At 43.8% G+C, this 19,599-nt stretch overlaps 1 long non-coding RNA gene across 2 annotated transcripts in view; it reads left to right on the top strand.

The window, feature by feature from the left end:
- Positions 1–7,051: 7,051 nt before the first annotated feature.
- Positions 7,052–19,599, top strand: part of LOC142785050 (uncharacterized) — a 98,197-nt gene continuing 85,649 nt past the window's right edge. The window contains exons 1-2 of one of the 2 annotated variants that reach the window (XR_012888836.1): positions 7,052–7,434; positions 19,181–19,463. This is a non-coding gene — a long non-coding RNA (uncharacterized LOC142785050). Of the gene's footprint in view, positions 7,435–19,180; positions 19,464–19,599 lie in introns of those variants that run through there. The other variant, XR_012888837.1, reaches the window with a different exon arrangement.

Raw genomic sequence — 19,599 nt, 5'->3', positions numbered from 1 at the left:
ATTTTAAAGTGCTATATCAGCATTTCTCATTCGTGCTTCGAATGTCATCGATTCGCAGGGTACGTGAGATCTGCCAATGTCTTTATTTTGATGTTTCTGTTTCTTTGCCTATTACTTCTTACTGTTTCGCTGCTGTATTTTACTAATTTGATGTATATTCTTTCATGCAATGAGCCACAATGGTTTCGAGGGTCCCGTTGCAGTCTTGTACTTTGGGACCCTCTTCTGTATATTTTACTCCCTGTAACATCCTTTTATGACATGATAATAAACTGATTGATTGATTGATTGATTGATTGAACCCTGCCGCGGATCTTCGCCTGCGTCCTTTGTTATCAACACTGTAACCAAGAGTGGATCTTCACGTGGCAATGCGTAATATTAGATAAAAGAGGCTTTATTCCGCACAGTTGGCCAGCATTTTGTTTTCGGTAGCTGTAGTTGGTGGCTTGGAGAGTCTCTCGACTCAGCCACCATCGTCGGCCTGCCGGATGGCCAGGCTCTGCTTGTGCCGCAAAGAATTTGTGACTTGAATTTGCAGATACCATTTGCCGACCTTGAGGCATGTGTTTTAGGCGTGGTGCTTGAAATTCTGTGGAGAAAACACGAGAGGTCTAAGTAAACGTTGGTGGAAACTTTTCGGGTGACGCCTTACGTTGAACACTTCATCAAGCAGCGCACCGGTTCTTCAAATAAGATTGGGATGAGAGTCACACTAGAGCTCATAGGACATGATGGTCACTGGTTTAGGAAGACATTCATACATTAAATAATGGCATCCAGTACACAATAGGTTTTCATCGCATAAATCAGCTTTCTGCAAATATGGAGCACTAATTGGGCCTTTAAAGTAGATTAGCTGAGAGCCCCCGAACTTCAATGATCCTCATAACGCTCAAGTGTGACGTATAACCATTGAAAAAGACATTTTAAGTAGCGTAAATGCTGTGCAGTAAAATCTCGCTATGGTATAAGTTCATCTGAAAACAAATATAATAATGGTAAAACATAGAACGGTCAGTGATTGAAGCTTAGCAATCTATATGTAAACTAATCGTGTTGGCACGAGCAAGGACTGTTTAAAGCTGCGAAACGGGAAGTAATGACGGCTGGAAACGAAGGGTACTACAGAAGAGAGACCGCTGAATCGGTTGGCGATTCCATGAAAAATGAGCTTTGTCATAATATGACAAAAGCCAGAGGAAGAAAGACCCTTAAATTGCATGCGTTCGCAGTCACGAGACTAAGCATCAGTTTCATAAACGTGATGTGCAGCCGTGTTACATCTACATGAGACTAACAACGCCCACATCGATCCAGTACTGTGCTTGCTGCGACTGCGTTATCCCTGAAATTTCTAATTCTCATATTTCCACCTAAGTTCCTTCTTTCTCAACGCTCGACATACTCACCGCAAGCTGCGAATTTCTTTGTGCGCGCAAATTTCCCCCCATCTATGACATCGGTGGGTGCGCAGCTATCAGAAGCATATCACAAATTCTCCATTGAATTGCTATCTGGCAGTCTTGTCGTTCATCATATTTGCTAAATGTGTTATTTCATTCCCGAAAAGCTCCCTCCGTGTAAAAATACACACTTTGTATCCGCGTTTCAACGAAAACTTGAGCCTATTATGAGTATGCTTCCTACAGCCAAACGGCGATCAATAGACCAGGTAGATAAATAGTGAGTGTGGTGGTATGCATTGTTCCCAGCAATCGCGTGAGCGATGCGGTAAATCCGCGAGCTCGTTATGAAATGACACAAAGAGACGTTCGGAGGGGGATTAGGAAGAAAGGTACGTGGGATAAAAGGATAAACACTGCACAGATCCACCGTGCAAAGACGCCTGTGGCTGGTGGTCAGCGCTCATTAGTGCGCGCAGCTTTACACAGACATGAGCTCCTGAACAAACGCGTGGGCCTTTGAGCGGTCGGCTTTATTAAGAGTAGCTCAAGCAGACAAAAATGAGGCAGGGCTTTGGCATTGCGGGGCATGGCGGTGTACGAGACCCTCCTCACATTAGGAGTACATTGGGGGGAGGGGGTTCAAGTGCTATAGTCACAGCTCTTTCACTGCGGTCAGCGTGTTGTGTCAATGTAGCAACTAAATTCATAAAGTAATCGATTCGTAATACCAATTGGAGGGAACTGTACACGTTTACCAGAGGATGTTTGTTAGGTGTCTGCCATATAGGAACTTAATCGTACAAAATCTGGCCGTTTGGTGCAGCTTTTCTTCAGAAAGCGGTTGCCAGCCGCCATGCTACAGAGCAGACACACACGTTCTGGTGAACGGGCTCGAATGCCGCCGAATGCCCTGCTTCCAACTTTCCCATCCGCTCGAGTCTCACTCTCAAGTCTCGACCGTTTGTTGGCTGAGCGCCTCAAGAACATCCGAAAATGTGCGACCGAGACGGTGCTGTAAAACGCCAAAGCCGAGCCGAGAACGTTTGTTTTGTTCACTTCATAGTGCTTTTCAAATCATGCTCGCTAGATAATAAACCTGGAAAAGCATACCCCCTTTCTTGTTATAGAAAAAATGTCACTTGCCGTTAACGGTGTGATTGGTTGCACGATCTAAGAAAAAAAAATGAAACCATTATTCTTCTAACGCTGCGTTCTCACGGGCTGAACGCCATTATGGACGCTACACAATGTATTTGCATTTTATCACGATTCTCATTGGGGAGGTGGATGCATTTGATTTTCGATTTAGCTGAAGTTGCATTTCAGATGAACGTGGTAAACCATGCACACGCAGTATTCAACACATTTAGTCGCATTTGCCTTCTGGAACATGGTAGCATCGTCCATAAGGCCTCAGTCCCGGTGACTCTGATAAAAGAACAGAACGATGCATTTAGTACATCAAGTGATATGTTGGTGGATGAAAAGCTCGTCTGCTTCTGCATTAAGCACTTAAAGCCGTCCTTATCCTGTGGCTCAGACGGCATCCCTACTGCCATACTAAACCCTTATACTAGTATGAGTATATTTTTTCTCATACTGATTACAATATTTTATACCGATCTCAGTGCTTCCACATTCCCCAGCATGTAGAAAACTGCGCTTGTTTTTTTTTCAGTATTTGTGTTGGGCTGCAAAACTGATGTTTGTAATTATCACCCGATTTTTCTACGGTGACCATTTCATGGACATGCCAATTTGTTTCAACACTCTACCACTCAGGGAGTTCAAAGTCTATATATTGTTAACTTTCATGAACTTCGTTTTTTTCAAAGTCCATTAATAGTTTTTACCTCAAATCAGCCCTGTTCTCAGGTTTTCACAATGTACAGACCCTTCCTTTTACCTTTTATTACAACGAAAGCTGTTATGAGATCACAACTTATGTCACGCGCCACCGTAGTTGTCCGTCACCACCAGTGTACGTAACACATCGCACGAAATTAGAAAAAAAAAACTATTGCCAATGACACAGTGGGGCTCAAAACTGAGTCCACTGGGTGTCCGCCCAGCATTCTACCGCTGAGCTACGCCAGTGCGTGGGAGTTGTTCGTAAATTGCTTTAGGCGTGCATCTTGATGTCGGGACCGGAATCACGTTATTATCAGTAATAATGCTTTTCATAACAACAAAGGAACAACCAGACAGGACACAGTAAGAATAGCGTAACGAGTGGGTGGGTCGTCCACTGCTCCAACCCATTACAAAAGCTTTTAAATGCGAAGAATTCTTAGCAAACTTCGGCGACTTTGAGCATATCTATCTATCTATCTATCTATCTATCTATCTATCTATCTATCTATCTATCTATCTATCTATCTATCTATCTATCTATCTATCTATCTATCTATCTATCTATCTATCTATCTATCTATCTATCTATCTATCTATCTATCTATCTATCTATCTATCTATCTATCTATCTATCTATCTATCTATCTATCTATCTATCTATCTATCTATCTATCTATCTATCTATCTATCTATCTATCTATCTATCTATCTATCTATCTATCTATCTATCTATCTATCTATCTATCTATCTATCTATTTATCTATCTATCTATCTATCTATCTATCTATCTATCTATCTATCTATCTATCTATCTATCTATCTATCTAGCCACCTACGACTTTTAGCTCTCATGGTAGTTTGCATATTGAGATCTATACCTAAATTAGTATCACACAAGACTGTACGACAAGCAAAAGTGACTAGTCATAGCATTCAAATCAAGACATGTATGAAATGAATGTCATGTCTTACATGTCAGGGTCTTGCTGCTCGTTTGATGGTTGCATTGACATATCGCAAAGCTAACATGGTATGACAAAACTGAATGGTGAACATAAGTGGCAGACTGTCACGCGGAAATCATGATATGCGTGCCATCAAAAACATGATTACATGCCACGCTCATGATGCGCTCGCGGTCGTTTGTCTAGCTTCATATATATCAAATACGTGATTACGTGACGTGAATAGATGACGAAGGTATAGGACTGGTGCCAACAATTATATGCATGCCATGAAGAACATTACTATATGCAACGCTCATGCTGCGCTCGCAATCGTTTCGCTAGCTTCACATATTAAAAAATTTTGGATATTGCGTGATGTGAATGGATTTTGAAAGTATATTACTGATGGAAACATGGCAATCATGACATCCTTGTGATCGCAGAACGTGACTACATGCCACGCTAATAATGCGCTCGTGGTCATTTCGCTAGCTTCATCAATACCAAATTTGGTATTAATTGACGTGAATGAATGACGAAGCTATGACTTCTGCAAACATGAAAATCATGAAATGCGTGCCATGTAAGAACATGACTACATTCCGCGCACAAGATATGCTCGCAGTCGTTTCGCTAGCTTGATATATACCAAATTTGATATTACGTGACATGAATGAATAACGAAAGTATGTGACTGGTGCAAATGTGATAATCATGACATTCATGCAATGTAAAAGCATGACTACATGCCAAACTCATGATATACTTGTGGTCGTTTCACTGGCTTCATATAAAGCAAATCAGACAAAAGGTGACGTGAATAAATGACAAATATATGTGACTAAAGCAAACCTAATAATCATCTCTTGCGTGTAATGTGAGATAGATAGATATGTGGGGTTCAACGGCCCAAAACCACAATATGATTATGAAGGACGCCGTAGTGGAGGTTGCCGGAAATATTTACCACCTGAGGTTATATAATGTGCAACCAAATCTCAGCACACGGGACTACAGCATTTTCGCCTCCATCAAAAATGCAGCCGCCGCAGCCAGGCTTTGATCTCGCGACCTGCGGGTCACCATCCGAGTACCTTAGCCACTAGATCTTTGCGGCGGGGTCGTTTCATGTAAGAACAAAATTATGTGCCATGCTCATGATACGCTCGCGACCGTTTCTCTGACTTCACACACAGCAAATTGTTATTACGTTACGTGAATAGATGACGAAGGTACATGGTGGAAACATGATAATAATGAAATGCGTACTATTATGAAACTTGACTAGATGCCATGCTCATGTTGCGTTCGTGGCCACTTTGCTGGCTTCATATGCGCCTTATTTAGTATAACGTGACGCGAATAGATGACGCAGATCTGCGACTGGTGCAACTATGAAAATTGTGACATGCGTGACATGTAAAAACATGACTATGTACCATGTTTATGATGCGCCAACCACTATTTCGCTAGCTTCATTTTAGCAAGTTTTTTTATTAAATCACGTGAATGGACGAGGAAGGTAAAATGCCTTGTCGAATCCTATGAATCATGAGATACGTGTCAAGTAAATCATGTATACATGTTACGTTCATGGTGCGCTCACGGCTATTTTGCTAACTTCACATATATCAAATTTGACGTTAGGTGAAGTAAGTGGTCGGCTGCTGACCCGCAGGTCGTGGGTTCAAATCCCGGCTGCGGCGGCTGCATTTTCGATGGAGGCGGAAATGTTGTAGGCCCGTGGGCTCAGATTTGGTGCACGTTAAACAACCCCAGGTGGTCTAAATTTCCGTAGCCCTCCACTACGGCGTCTCTCATAATCATATGGTGGTTTTGGGACGTTAAACCCCACATATCAATCAGGTGAAGTAAGTGGATGACGAAAGTATAAGACAGGTGTAAACACGATAATCATGATATCCGTATCATATTAGATTATGACTACATATCACGCTCATGATGCGCTCGCGGCCGCTTTGCTAGCTTCCAATATACCGAATTTTGCCGTACATGACGTGAATAGACGACTAATAATATAGACACATCCAAACATGAGAATCATGACATGCGTGTCACGTTAAACATGACCTAATGGTATACAATTATAGCAAACTCGCGGCCATTTCGCTAGCTTCACATATACAAAATTTAGCATTACGTGACGTGAATGGACGGCTGAACACAAATACCAGACGAAATAATGACAATCACGATATGGAAGCCATGTACGACCGAATTTACGTCCGCCTCCTAACGTTGTAGTGATTTTAGTGTGAAAATTCAACCTTCCTCATTCGTTCTTCGCATGTCGTCGGTTCCCATTGTAGGTGGGATGTATCAATTTTTCTTTAGGGCATTTTCAGTCTTGTTATTAGATTACTTCTTTGTAGGACTGCATGTGCGTTTCTATTTATTGCTTTATACTTGCGCATGCCAGCTCTAAAACCTATGGTTGTTCCGCGCCACATTGAATAATTGATTGACAGATTATATATTTGTATGAATGCTCCTAAATATTTGCGCTTTCAATTTAAGAAAATATTGTTTTTATCTTTATTTAAGGTGTGCGGAAATTTGTTACATATACTGTAACAGTAAGTCCATGCCCCTCTAGCGCCTTGTAGTTAAGAGTTATTTCTACGTACATTACACGACGCACAGCAGTTCTTTTCTGAGAGACAGGCTTGCATGAGTAATATGCGTTGTAGCGTAAATTATAGAAAGAGGAACTGTACTTTGCTGCATATCATTTACAGATGTCAGCATTTAAAACGGTCCTACAGAAGCACGATTGAAACTACAATGTGGCGATTATTCTTTCTGACGTCTGTGCAAATAAGCTCTTTAAGAGAGTGACGATCATGTGAGCCAGGTTGGTGAATCAGTATGGCGAGGGCTGAATGCTTACGTTTCGGAATGGTTTTGAGTCTAACCTTTTTATTCATATTTGATCACGACATCCCGTCTTCAGCATATGCTAACCCTATGCAACGGCCTATGGTGCCGACCTCAATTGCATTCACACAGCAGCAACGTCGCACAGCAAGATTCATAGCAACACAACGCCGGGAAGAAGTAGTGCGACGAATGCTACAGGAGGCGCAACGAAAAGAGCAGCAACAACAACTAAACCGACGAAGACAGCTATACAAACAACATCAGCAGAGCAGGCAGATATGACGCACAAAAGAATTTGATAAGACGTTGAGATCTCACAAAGGTAAGTAAATGGCTTAATATATGTCCACATCGGCAATATGCAGATTTCTCGCACGCGCTAGAGCCGCTATGTATGTGCTGGCTGATGAAACTCTAAATGCGAAGCATTTTTTTGCGAACTTCATGAATTTTGAGCATCTATCTATCTATCTATCTATCTATCTATCTATCTATCTATCTATCTATCTATCTATCTATCTATCTATCTATCTATCTATCTATCTATCTATCTATCTATCTATCTATCTATCTATCTATCTATCTATCTATCTATCTATCTCTCTATCTATCTATTTATCTAACTATCTAGGTGTAGGTGCACTCGTGATCAACCACCTAACTTCGGGTAAATCAAAACTATTATACAGGGTAAGATGGTATCACGAATACGACTCACTAGTCATGTGATATGAATAATGTCACAGTCCAGTCGCGTACGCCATCGAAGAATTTCCGTGGTACAGTGGCATATACCGGCGGGTAAGGGGGGGGGGGATGTGTTCTACTGTTATGCGGTACGCATGTGTCACAGGTGTTGATAGTTTATATCTACACATGGAGAGCAAAAAAAGATTGATTTCAACGCTGGAGGGCTAAAAAAAAGCTGACATTAGCTGCATTAACCCGACAAATGCAAAATGTAAATGTCAGAGTCCCAGCAAGAATAGAAGCGCAGCAATCCACGTTGCAATCATGCATTCTACCACATAGTCAAGCGACATCTCTGAACAACTTAAAAAAACGCTATTGTTCGTGAAACATCATTTGTAGTTGTACTCTGGTTGTCCGTTTTTTAAAACATTACAAATATACTTATATGACACAGCCGTCATGTCAGGTTGATATCAATTCTTGTTACGCGCCATAAGCTGAAGATGATTCGTGTTGCGGTGCCAGAGCTGCTATTCTGGCGAGCACCATTGCTTCATACAAGCATACCTCTTCTGGTGTTGACAATGTTCATGTTGTTGTGGGCATCGTTACGTAAGTGTAAACAACTGGTTATAATAAACATATGTTGATAGTAAACATATGTCCGTGCGTGCATTTGTGTATATCTTTAGTGCCAATTGGTAACGTCTCATGGAATAAATAGATTACAACACAGTCTTCTATGCGTATGCTTCGCATAATGAACTTACTTACAGCGCAACACCAGAAAAAATACAGGACAGGGAAGGAGCAAAATAGAAATAAAAGATGGTGTTACGCTCGTGTTGCGCTCCTGTTGCGCTGTAAGTAAGTTCACGATGGATCCTAACCAACTGGCCCAACTTACCGTCTTACTACAATATGCTTCGCATAACATTGATTCTCAAAGTACGTGGGATCTGCTGTAGTTTGGTTCACGCTATCAGAAGTTCTGGCCCCCTTATTTGCCTCTGAATCTTGATTCGGATGTTTCGGACCTTCCTCGTCTCCTGTGGGCACCACACCTCGTTGATACGTATTAAAATTCCTCTTGTATTGCTGATGACGTTAGTGATTTCAACGTATTTCAATGCACAGTTGGCTGCATATAAACAATGGGGAGTGATAGCAAAAAACCCGGTGAGCAATGAATGCTTAACGCCCGTGTCATCACTCGAAAGGTGTTTACACGAAGTAACAAGTCTGAAATTGTCATATCTACTGAGCGTCGCAAACTCATTCTGGATCCCAGTGTGATCCCAATGAAGCTCATGTAATTAGCTTGCTGATTGCAGGTGACAGTGATATTTTTATTGTTGCTTCTCGTCTTGTCAAAATGGAAAACGAGTTGCGGAAACCATCCATCAACGTTGTTACGGTTACGCTCGGCATAAACTATCAAGGCTCTGCAACGCTCCGACTTTTTTTTTTCTTTAAGGGAGTTGTAATAATGACTGGGAAAATGTCATCATTTAGGCTTAACAGTCGCTTTGGCAGGGTCAAAGATTGCAGCGAGTGTAAAGATGCTTCAAGCACCTCGTCTTCAATTTTCGCGTCTCCTCGCCTGTTAAGCACTGCAGGCACAGATTTGTCTACGTCGTGAATCCCCTCGAGGTAGGTTTCAGTACACGTGAAGTTGTGAAAGAGTACGTTCACTTAGAACAGATAAGAACCACGTAGCCGAACATTAAGATGCAAGTAACCAGAAAAATAACAATGGGGTAGAGTACATTTGGCAAGCATTTTCAAGAAATTGATGAATCGTAAATTGCCAATGGGCGGAAATGTCGAGGCCCGTGTGCTCAGATTTGGGTGCACGTTAAAGAACCCCTGGTGGTCAAAATTTCCGGAGCCCTCCCCTACCGCGTCTCTCATAATCATGTGGTGGTTTTGGGACGTTAAACCCCACAAATCAATCAATTAAATTGCCAATATTCCTCAAGAGGAAGGTATATATAGTCGCATCCTACCAGTACTTAGCTGCATATGGTGCAGAAACCTTGAAAATTACAACTAGTGTTGATTGAAGTTGAGGAAGACGCAGGCAGCAATGGAAAAGAAAATAGGTGCAACACTAAAGCCAAGTTCACACTGAAACATCTGCTTTCTACAGCGACCGAAGTTCCCCTGCCGCCGAAACACAGCGTCGTTCGCACTGGACGCGCCCCGCGCCGCCGAATATGCCATCTACTACGGGGCGAACGCGGGATGGATGCGCTGTCACCCGAATGTTGTCGCGGCTTGCAAACGCCACCACGCTATCCGGTGGTGTATAATTTGACGATTCTCGTACGCAAGAAGCAAGAAAAGACAGTACTGCTTACTTTGCTGGCAAGTGGCTGTCTTTTAATGCACGAAGAGCAGAAAAACCACCGACGCCAGCGACGTTGGTGGGTTTGTTTTGCTCTGCAAGACCGCAGCAAGCTCGGTCACACCAACAGCAAGCTCGGTCACCTCTTTTACGAAATACGGAAGCGAAGTAGACACAGAGTAGGTTAAACTCCCGTTGGTTTCAACATTCAGTTACGTGCACTGCGGCATAACAAGTGAGTAGGGCTTGGCCTCCATTTTTCAAAATTCCTTGACTAGCGCTCCTATTGGTCCGCGGTGACCGATTTGGCGGCAGACGCCACAAAAATCGGTCCGAGAGCGATCGGCGCGGAGGGCCCTTTCGGCGCGGAGGGCCCTTTCGGCGGATCTCGCCGCCGCCGAACCGGATTCGGAGCACTTTCGTCGGCCGGAATGCTCAGTGTGAACGCGGCCTTACAGACGCAGAGGGGTAATAACGCTCGACTAAAAGTAAAGACAACAGAGGAAAAAAGATGCAATAAGCAATAAAAGAACTAAAACAAAACCCATATAAAACACGGGAGTGAAATGTGAACTTAGAATGAGTTTAGAAAAAGCCGCAGTATACCATATTAGCAGTGGAATTACGGTATACTGTTCACGATGATTAACGTTCAGAACATCCACGGGAGGGCCATGCAAATCACTAGAATTTCGAGGTAGACATAAATGATATAAGAGCGTAATATGGCATGAATTGAGTCTGACCTTATGACGATCGTCTGTGCGATGGCATACATAGGATGGCTCTGGGATGATGCGATATCGTAGTGCAACATGATGATACCTTTTATGAAACACGGCAATGCGTGACACTTTTCAGCGCAACGATAGTGATGGGAGGGAAGGGTCTAATTTTAATGATGTTATATTGGCGGTCTGGCTGTTACTAAAGTGAACGGGCAGACTTGTTCGGAACCGTTTCTAGAGCAGAAATTAGGTTATTTTGAATGGGATGCCAGACGGGTGTAGCATGCTCTAATTTTGCTAAAATGAGTGTTTTATAAAGTAGGAGTTTCAAGAAAGCAGAAACATGATATAAATTTGGCGAAGCTAAGCTAACATGCGATTTGCATTGTTAATGAAGAGCTTGATATCAGTAGACGAGCCCAGGCTTGCTGTAAAGTTTACGCAAAGATAATTATATGAAGTCACTGATTCTGAATTATTGTTATTGATGTAGCATGGTGGGTATCCAGGGACATTTTCTTAAAACGCGCATGACTTTACATTTATTATTTTTTGGCTGGAATATCCATTTGTTAACAATTAGCAACAGCGCTAAGATCCGATTTGAGAGAGGAATAGTCGTTAACATTCGTTACCACTCTGAAAATGTTACAATCCTTTGCACATAGAAGAATGTTAGCGTTTACAACAGAGGCAAGGTCATTATATTATAGAAAAAAATAACAAAACCAAGAGACTTGCGCCTGTACAGTGCCTGAATACAGATCTGTAAAGGCAGAGTTACTGCTAATGTAAATAAGCAAGTTGTGGGCAGCTCAGCAGAAAACACTACTATTATTTCAGTATATTGTCATGAATAACAGAATTGTTTGGTTTAGGCAGCATTTTTAATGACACACCTTGTCAAAAGTTTAAAAAAAATGGCAGCATATCAACGGAGTGAACGATAGAAATTGGGGTGAAGCATTCGTTCGTACATTCGTTCTTGCTTCCGTCCGTTTACGTGTCCATCCGCCCACCATGCGTGTGTCTGTTCATGCGTCCGCACGTCCATCTGTGCGTCGGTCCATGCGTTCATCCATCCATCTGCCTCGCGTCCGTCCATGCGTCCATCCGTCCGTGCAGCCATCCATGCATACGTTCGTACATCTGTTTGTGTGTCCGTTTGTCCATCTATTCTACACTCGAAGCACCAGCATCTCGAATCTTTTCATCATTTATTGCCCATACAGAAGCACCACCATCCAGAGGACATTCCAAGAAATAAACAAGGTGTGGCACTCGCACACTTTCTTACGGCTTGCACTTCGTGTCTACTTCTCACCTTTAACCACCTCGAGTTCATTGTATATACTAGTTCACTGTATTCATGGCACTGCGGCCCAACGCTCGCTAAACATTTATAAAACCAAGGAGGTTACGCCCAGCGAGTATAACGTAGCAACCCTTTCTTGTCAGATAATGCTCAATGTACATACCAATGGCTGAAAATGGGGAATGAGATACAGGAAAATTCGAATTTTACTTTTTTACGGCTTGTTCATCGTGTCTACTTCCCACCTTTAACCACCTCGAGTTCATGGTATATACTAGTTCACTGTATTCATGGCACTGTGGTCCAACATTCGCTTAAACTTTCTAATACCAAGGAGGTTACGCCCAGCGAGTATAACATAGCAACCCTTTCTTGTCAGATAGTGCTCAAAGTACCGGCCAATGGCTGCTAAAGGGAATGAGAGACAGAAGAATTCGGCTTTTACGTTGTTACGGTTTGCGCTTCGTATCTACTTCCCACCTTTAGGCACCTCGTGGTCGTGGTATATACTAGTTCACTGTACTCATGGCACTCGGCTCAAAGCTCACTAAACTTTTAAAAACCAAATAGGCTACGTCTAGTGAGTATAACGTAACAACCCTTTCTTGTCAGACAGTGCTCAATCTACATGCCGATAGTTGCTAATGGGAAATTAGAGACATGAGTATTGGGCCTTTAGTTAACGCACACGCTGCGAATTTTTTATTGTTCGACAACGCAAGGAAGAAACAATCCCAATGGCACCACCTTGCCGGTCAAACTTAAGATTGGTTACACACTAGGACTACGACTGCGACTACTACGAGGGACAAACGGGTGCCACTTCAAGGAGCTTCGTCCTTAATAAAAAAATCTGCCAACAATGATTGATGATCGGTTTGAAAGTTGATAAGGAGCATGAGTAAAGGACATGAGCTGAGTTTGATATGAGTACTGTTTCCTAAAGCCATGTTGTGCTTAAGAAAAGAAGGATAGATTCAAGGAAACTGACAAGGTCGGGGATTTTAACGTGCTCAAATATTTTACAACTTTTGCTGGTTTAAAAAATGAGTTGATAATTTAGACGAATGTTTTCCTGTCACACTTGTGCATTAAAATAGCCTTCCAGATCTTCCACACTTTTGGAAAAACAGAACGATCAAGCGGTTGTTAAAAATGTTTATACAAAATTAACGCAACATAGGCTGAATAACTTTCAGAAACTTCACACCAATATTCTCACATCCAGCTGCTGAATGAAGGCCACATGTATCGATGAGCTTAGGAACACCGAATATACAGATTAGTATAGGTGGCATGGCTTTAAAAAATGGCTGACAGGTGTCGGCGTTTGAACAGCCGAGATCGCTGAGTAGTTCTCAGCAAATGTCCGGTTAAAAATTGGGACGTAACACCTGACGAAAATGGGTAACCAAAGAAATTAGTCAGGGTGATAACACCATTGGTCTAGGTAATACTACTTCACCAGTAGTTTTTAACTTTAGTGGTGAACATAGATCAGGATGTTTGCGGGTATAAAGTGGCAGCAGCGAGCACAGGACTTAGCTGACTGGCTAAACAGACGAGAGGCCTTTGTCCTGCAGTAGACGTAGTCGTGCTATAGTGTACTATGGTATACTAGGTGGTGAGTTCAGGAGATTGATTGATTGAGTGATTGATTGATTGATGATTGATTGATTGACTGATATGAGGGGTTTAACATTCAAAAACCAACATATGAATATGAGAGACGCCGTAGTGGAGTGCTCCGGAAATTTTGACCGCCTAGGGTTCATTAAAGTGCACCCAAATCTGAGCACACAGGCCTACGACATTTTCGCCTCCATCGGAAATGCAGCCTCCACAGCCGGCATTCTATTCCGCGGCCGGCAGGTCAGCAGGTGAGCACCTTAGCCACTAGACCAACGCGGTGGGGCGTGGGTTCAGGAGAGGGAGCGCTCCATGCAGTCGCTTGAAGCGTAGAGTGTTTACAGGATCCGCAGGTGTGTGGTGGCGCTGCAGTAGCAAAGGCTGTAAGCAAGCTCGGTGTGCTCGTCACAAGGCATACATAAAATAATGGCAGCATATCCACGAGTTGAATGATGGAGAGTGGGGCGAACCATCCGTCCATCCATTCATTCTAGCTTCTATTCGTGTATACGTCCGTCTGTGTGACCGTCCATGCGTCCATCCGCCTGTCCGTGCATGCGCCTGTTCGTGCGTCCATACCAGCGTTCGTCCTTGCATCCACACCTGCGTTTGTCCATGCGTCCAACCATCCATGCAGCCGTCCGTGTGTCGTTCATGCATCTGTCTGTGTGTCTCTCCGTCCATCTATTCAACACTCCAAGTACCATCATCTCGCATCTTTTCATCATATATTCCGCATACAGAAGCACCGCCATCCAGCGGACATTCCAAGGAATAAACGAGAGGTGGTACGCGCACACTTTCTTACTGCTTACGCTTCGTGTCTACGTCCCACCTTTAACCACCTCGAGTTCATGGTGTATACTAGTTCACTATATTCATGGCACTGTGGCCCAACGCTCGCTAAACCTCTCTAAAACCAGGGAGGTTATGCTCAGCGAGTTTAACGTAGCAACCCTTTCTTGTCTCAATAATAGTGCTCAATGTACATGCCAATGGCTGCTAATGAGTAATGAGAGACAGAAAAATTCGGCTTTTAGTTAACGTGCCTGCGACTAAGTTTTTATTGTTCAACAACGCACAGGAGACATCTTCCAGCGGCACCACCTTGCAGGTCAAAGCATAAGACATGTTATGCACTAGTGCGAGGGACGAACGGGTGCCGCTTTAAGAAGCTTCGCGCTAAAATGAATAGGTGACCGGTAATATGGGCAATCGCAGGGAACAGTGGGATACGATGGCTTTCGGTTCGACGCACCGCGCGGGTTAGCAGTGGCGCGAATGGATTTTTGTACCGCTCAATTGAAAAAAGTGCCTCTCCGTGCAATGTCAGTGCTTTTGATGTTGGTTTTTTTTGCTAACCATGACTATCACGGTGACAAGCTTCGAAAGTCATGAACGGTAAGGAAACCTATTTATCGCTCTAAACTGATCACTGCTTTTATGCTGCTCGGGGGTACTGTCCATTTCGCTAGCAGATCAGTCAATACAGAAAACTGTTTTCATCTTATGATACGTAACTGCAGATAAAAGAAATCGCCTTTTAAATATCTCAGGGGATGGGGATGGTGATGGCAGTGTTCCAAGAGTTCGTTTCTGGATCGCTGCCTCGACCGATATCGTCGGTCGATTGGCATGAAGCGCTGATTGATTGATATGTGGGGTTTAACGTCCCAAAACCACTTCATGATTATGAGAGACGCCGTAGTGGAGGGCTCCGGAAATTTCGACCACCTGGGGTTCTTTAACGTGCACCATAATCTGAGCACACGGGCCTACAACATTTCCGCCTCCATCGGAAATGCAGCCGCCGCAGCCGGCATTCGAACCCGCGCCATGCGGGTCAGCAGCCGAGTACCTTAGCCACTAGACCACCGCGGCGGGGCGTGGAGCGCAACACTTATTGAGCGCGTTGAAATATCTTTTAGGGCCGAAGCTCCTTAAAGCGGTACCCATTCGTTCTTCGTTGTAGCGCGTGACATGTAGTAAGCTTTGAACTGCAAGGTGGTGCCTGTGGGAGATTTCTCCTGCGCATTGTTTAACAATAAAAAATTCGCAGTTATCTTCGATTGCTTGCGCGTGAAATCACGTTTTCACAATGGTGCCCACCAAGCAACGAGACGAATCGTCAACACCACCTCTCCTCTTTGATGGCTCTCCGCATGTCCACTGGACTCGACCGAAGAGAAGCCACCCTTATTCATCGCTTATGGCTAGGAGTGTCATTTACAAAATCTTATTCCTTTGTCATATAAATGGCTGGCAACGCTCTCTGCGATGCCTGTCATTGCGAAGAGACGCTACACCACATTCTGCGCGATTGTCCATTATATGACATCCAGAGACAGTCACTAGCATCCGTTCTTGCGCGCATCCGACAACAGCCAAATCTATGTGGACACTATTGTGTCAAGTGTCCGAGAGAAGACATCTCAACAGAATGCGACAAAAGCTCTGTTGAAATTCGCGCGCGACATGGACTTGAACAAGCGGCTGTAACAGCAATGTCAACACTGGGCTACAACTGAGTGTGCGAGCGTGTGCTGTGATTGTTCTGTGTTTATCTCTCTTCCCTCTCTGCTCTCTATCTTTTATCTGTCCCATCCTTCTGCCATGCGCAGGGTAGCAAACCGGCTGCTATAGGCTGGTTAACCTTCCTGCCGTTCTTTTTCTCCCATTTTCCTTCCTTGCTAGTTTATGAAAAAACAAATAAAGTACCAGCTTGCATGTGTGAAAGAGAGAGAACAGGAGAAGAGAGAGAAGATTAAAAGTCACAGCTTTGTCGCAAAGGCGAAGCAATGAACGTGATAGCAAGAAATTGAAAGGTCACGTGCAGAATGGCAGGCAGTTCGAAACGTGCCCCGCGTTTTTCACGCACAAATGACGTACGAAACGTACTCAGAGGTACACACGAACGCAAACAAGCGTCTCAGTTTTTATTGCTCGCTACGTCTGAAAAGCGCTGCCTTTTCGCAAACGGAGGCTGTGCAACGATTGCAGTAGCCTTTGTGCGTTCCGTAAGTACAACATAATCATTCCAGTGCAATTGCAGCTCGAGCCCAGACGTATGCTCCTCCCCACGGAAGATAAGAACGTGAAGAGATCATCCACTCCCCTTCTATCCGCGGGCAAAAGTACGCATGAGAGACGAAAGCTGCCGCGCACTTATTGTGCCATCTTGCTGATAATGCTGGAAAAACAACGATAGTCCCCCTCTCCTCCTCCCCGAAATGCTCGCCAACATCGGTAAGTGGTAGACGTAAACAGCTTGCCGATTGAACGTTGAAGGAGGTGCCCCTCGGTGGCTCAGTGGTTAACGCCACGCATTCACGACGCTGAGGTCGCACATTCGATTCCGCGTGCCGGAGTCTTTTTTCTAGAATTTTAGGGGCGATGTACCTTAAGGCGTGGGTCTGTCCATCCTCCGTCGGTGTCGTACATAGCTACCGGGATGTGAGATGGGAGATGGCGGTACTTGGAGTGTTTACCAGATAAATGCATAAATGGACGCATGGACGGACGGACACACCAGCAGACGGAATGACGCATGGAGTGGGTATGTGCCACAGGGGATGCGAGATGTGAGAAGGCGGTCTTTAGAACGTTCACTAGATGAACGCACGGACGGACACACAGACTACAAGATAAACAGACAGATGGACGGACGCGCGGAAGTACAGACGGATGGTCGCGCGGACAGACGGAAGTATGAATGAATGGGCGGACGGAAGCGCCGACGGGCTGACGAACGCTTCGCCCCACTCGTCATCATTCACTCCGTGGATATGCTGTGATTATTTTCTGTCTTGCGATTTATTCTACATGTACGTATATGCATATACGGCGCATGACGCTCACGCCGGTTTGAAATTCAGCCGAGAATGTGTATAAAATTATTGTCGCAATAAAACAGTTACTAGGTTATGCTTCTGATGTATTCAGAGAGACGTGTGGAAAGCAACGCAGCCATTAACTCAAGTCGTGGCAATGAAATTTACTTCGTTGGCGATATTCTTTTTGCAATAAGTATTGCAGTGTCTTTTGTCTTCTCGTATAAATTGATCAAATAAGCTGCCATTAAGTATCCATATGAAGTTGGGTCTGAAAACAAATGAACTTTCGTGTAAATAGGTTTTCTCTTTCGTCTTGCGTTAAATCATCATAGTAAACTGAACTTTCAAACAGATTCCAGCTTTTTGTTCCACTTTGCTCCACGTCTGTGTTTCATCATCTCGCAGCGAGTCGTTACAAGACGTTTTCTTGCTCCACATGTTTCGCATTTCTCGCTTGGCCGTTACCGTGACTTGAGTGAAGAGTCCCAGAAGATCGTATTGCGGGCGAGGACATGGAGTGGCATCATCTTCCGGAGTCCTTTTGTGACGTATAAAAGGACATCTCGGGGTACCAAATGTGCGAAGTGTTTGACAAATCTCGTGACTCTGGCTCTCTGCTGTGGCTCTTTTCGCTTTGCAAGTAAAAGTTGTAGCACTTAGCTGTGAAACAAGCTATAGTGTTAGTCTACAAAGATAATTACTGAATCATAAGCAAGAATTCCAGCCTGAAAAATCACAAAAATTCTTGGTATTCTAGCCAATTTCCTGTCTCCTTTATTAACTGTGTTTGTTATTTTATTGACAGGATTTTTTTATGTAATGCACCAACAACCCTACTTGGGGTGTTATTAGAATATTTAGCAAGCCAGTGTAGAATAATCACCACGTCATTCACTTTTGGTGAAGCGCGTGTGCATGGCGCTATCAATGCACAACGTGAAAACGCGTGGTGAAAGTTGAGCTGCTATGTAACTCATCAAAGTAATCTGTAAATCAAAGCATTTTCGCATTGTGCGAACGTTTATGATTATACTGAGGCAAGTGAGATGGCACGTACCAGTCTCTTACTTTTGCGCAGAAAGTGTGCGACCGAGAAGTAATGGGTTTAATAAGTGTGGACTGTCGCGCAGGGTTTTCGGCAACACCTCGAGCCACATTTCAGAGTGGTATCAAATGGCGGAGGGGAGGGATGCTTTTGTATCGAATAATAACTACGCTTGATCTTTCATAAGGGTATCAGACTTTTTCGCCACAACAGCATTACTCTTCTCAACAACCATGGTTTGTGCAGCCCACTACTTTCACCTGAATTATTGCTGGAGGATGATTTATAAGACGTATAAGTAAATAGGTGGAACTTCACCTGCATATAGTTTGTCTCCCTAGTGCTCGCTTTGCCTACACGCGTTCCTTTGCGGTGGGTTCATCGACTGACGTGATGTGATGCGTGAATGTTGCAAAAATACCTGCTCACGCGGTTAGCTTGACTATAATTTACATATACCTTATCTCATTTTCAGCGACTCGGCTGGCTCTGGATTCACCCCACTTGATTAACAGCAACTCAGCACACTATCGCTGCTAACAGAACAGACGTCCGACTATGCAACACAAAATGACAGCATCAGGACAAAACCATTCTCGCCAGCCTCAGCAGCAGACAGTTGGGAAAAGACCGTTTGGCATAGCCTGAATAATCATGAACAATTTCTATGTGTACATTTCCGGCAAGCCCCACGTCGTATTCACCAGATGTCAACCCCAACGCAATACAGAAAATATTTTGTGAACGTTTTTGCCACACACGTGATCATCAACGATCACACACGTGATCATCATCGAACATGCATCCCGCTGCTTCCTATTTTAGAGCATACTCGAAAACTCACACAGTTAGTATGAGGCAACCCTTAGCGGCGGTGTGTGGGCAGCGCAATTA

This window comes from Rhipicephalus microplus, unplaced genomic scaffold, assembly GCF_043290135.1.
Source record: "Rhipicephalus microplus isolate Deutch F79 unplaced genomic scaffold, USDA_Rmic scaffold_17, whole genome shotgun sequence".
NCBI classification, from domain to species: domain Eukaryota; kingdom Metazoa; phylum Arthropoda; class Arachnida; order Ixodida; family Ixodidae; genus Rhipicephalus; species Rhipicephalus microplus.
Note: the sequence above shows the minus strand (reverse complement) of the source record. Positions and strands in the feature narration are given on the sequence as shown.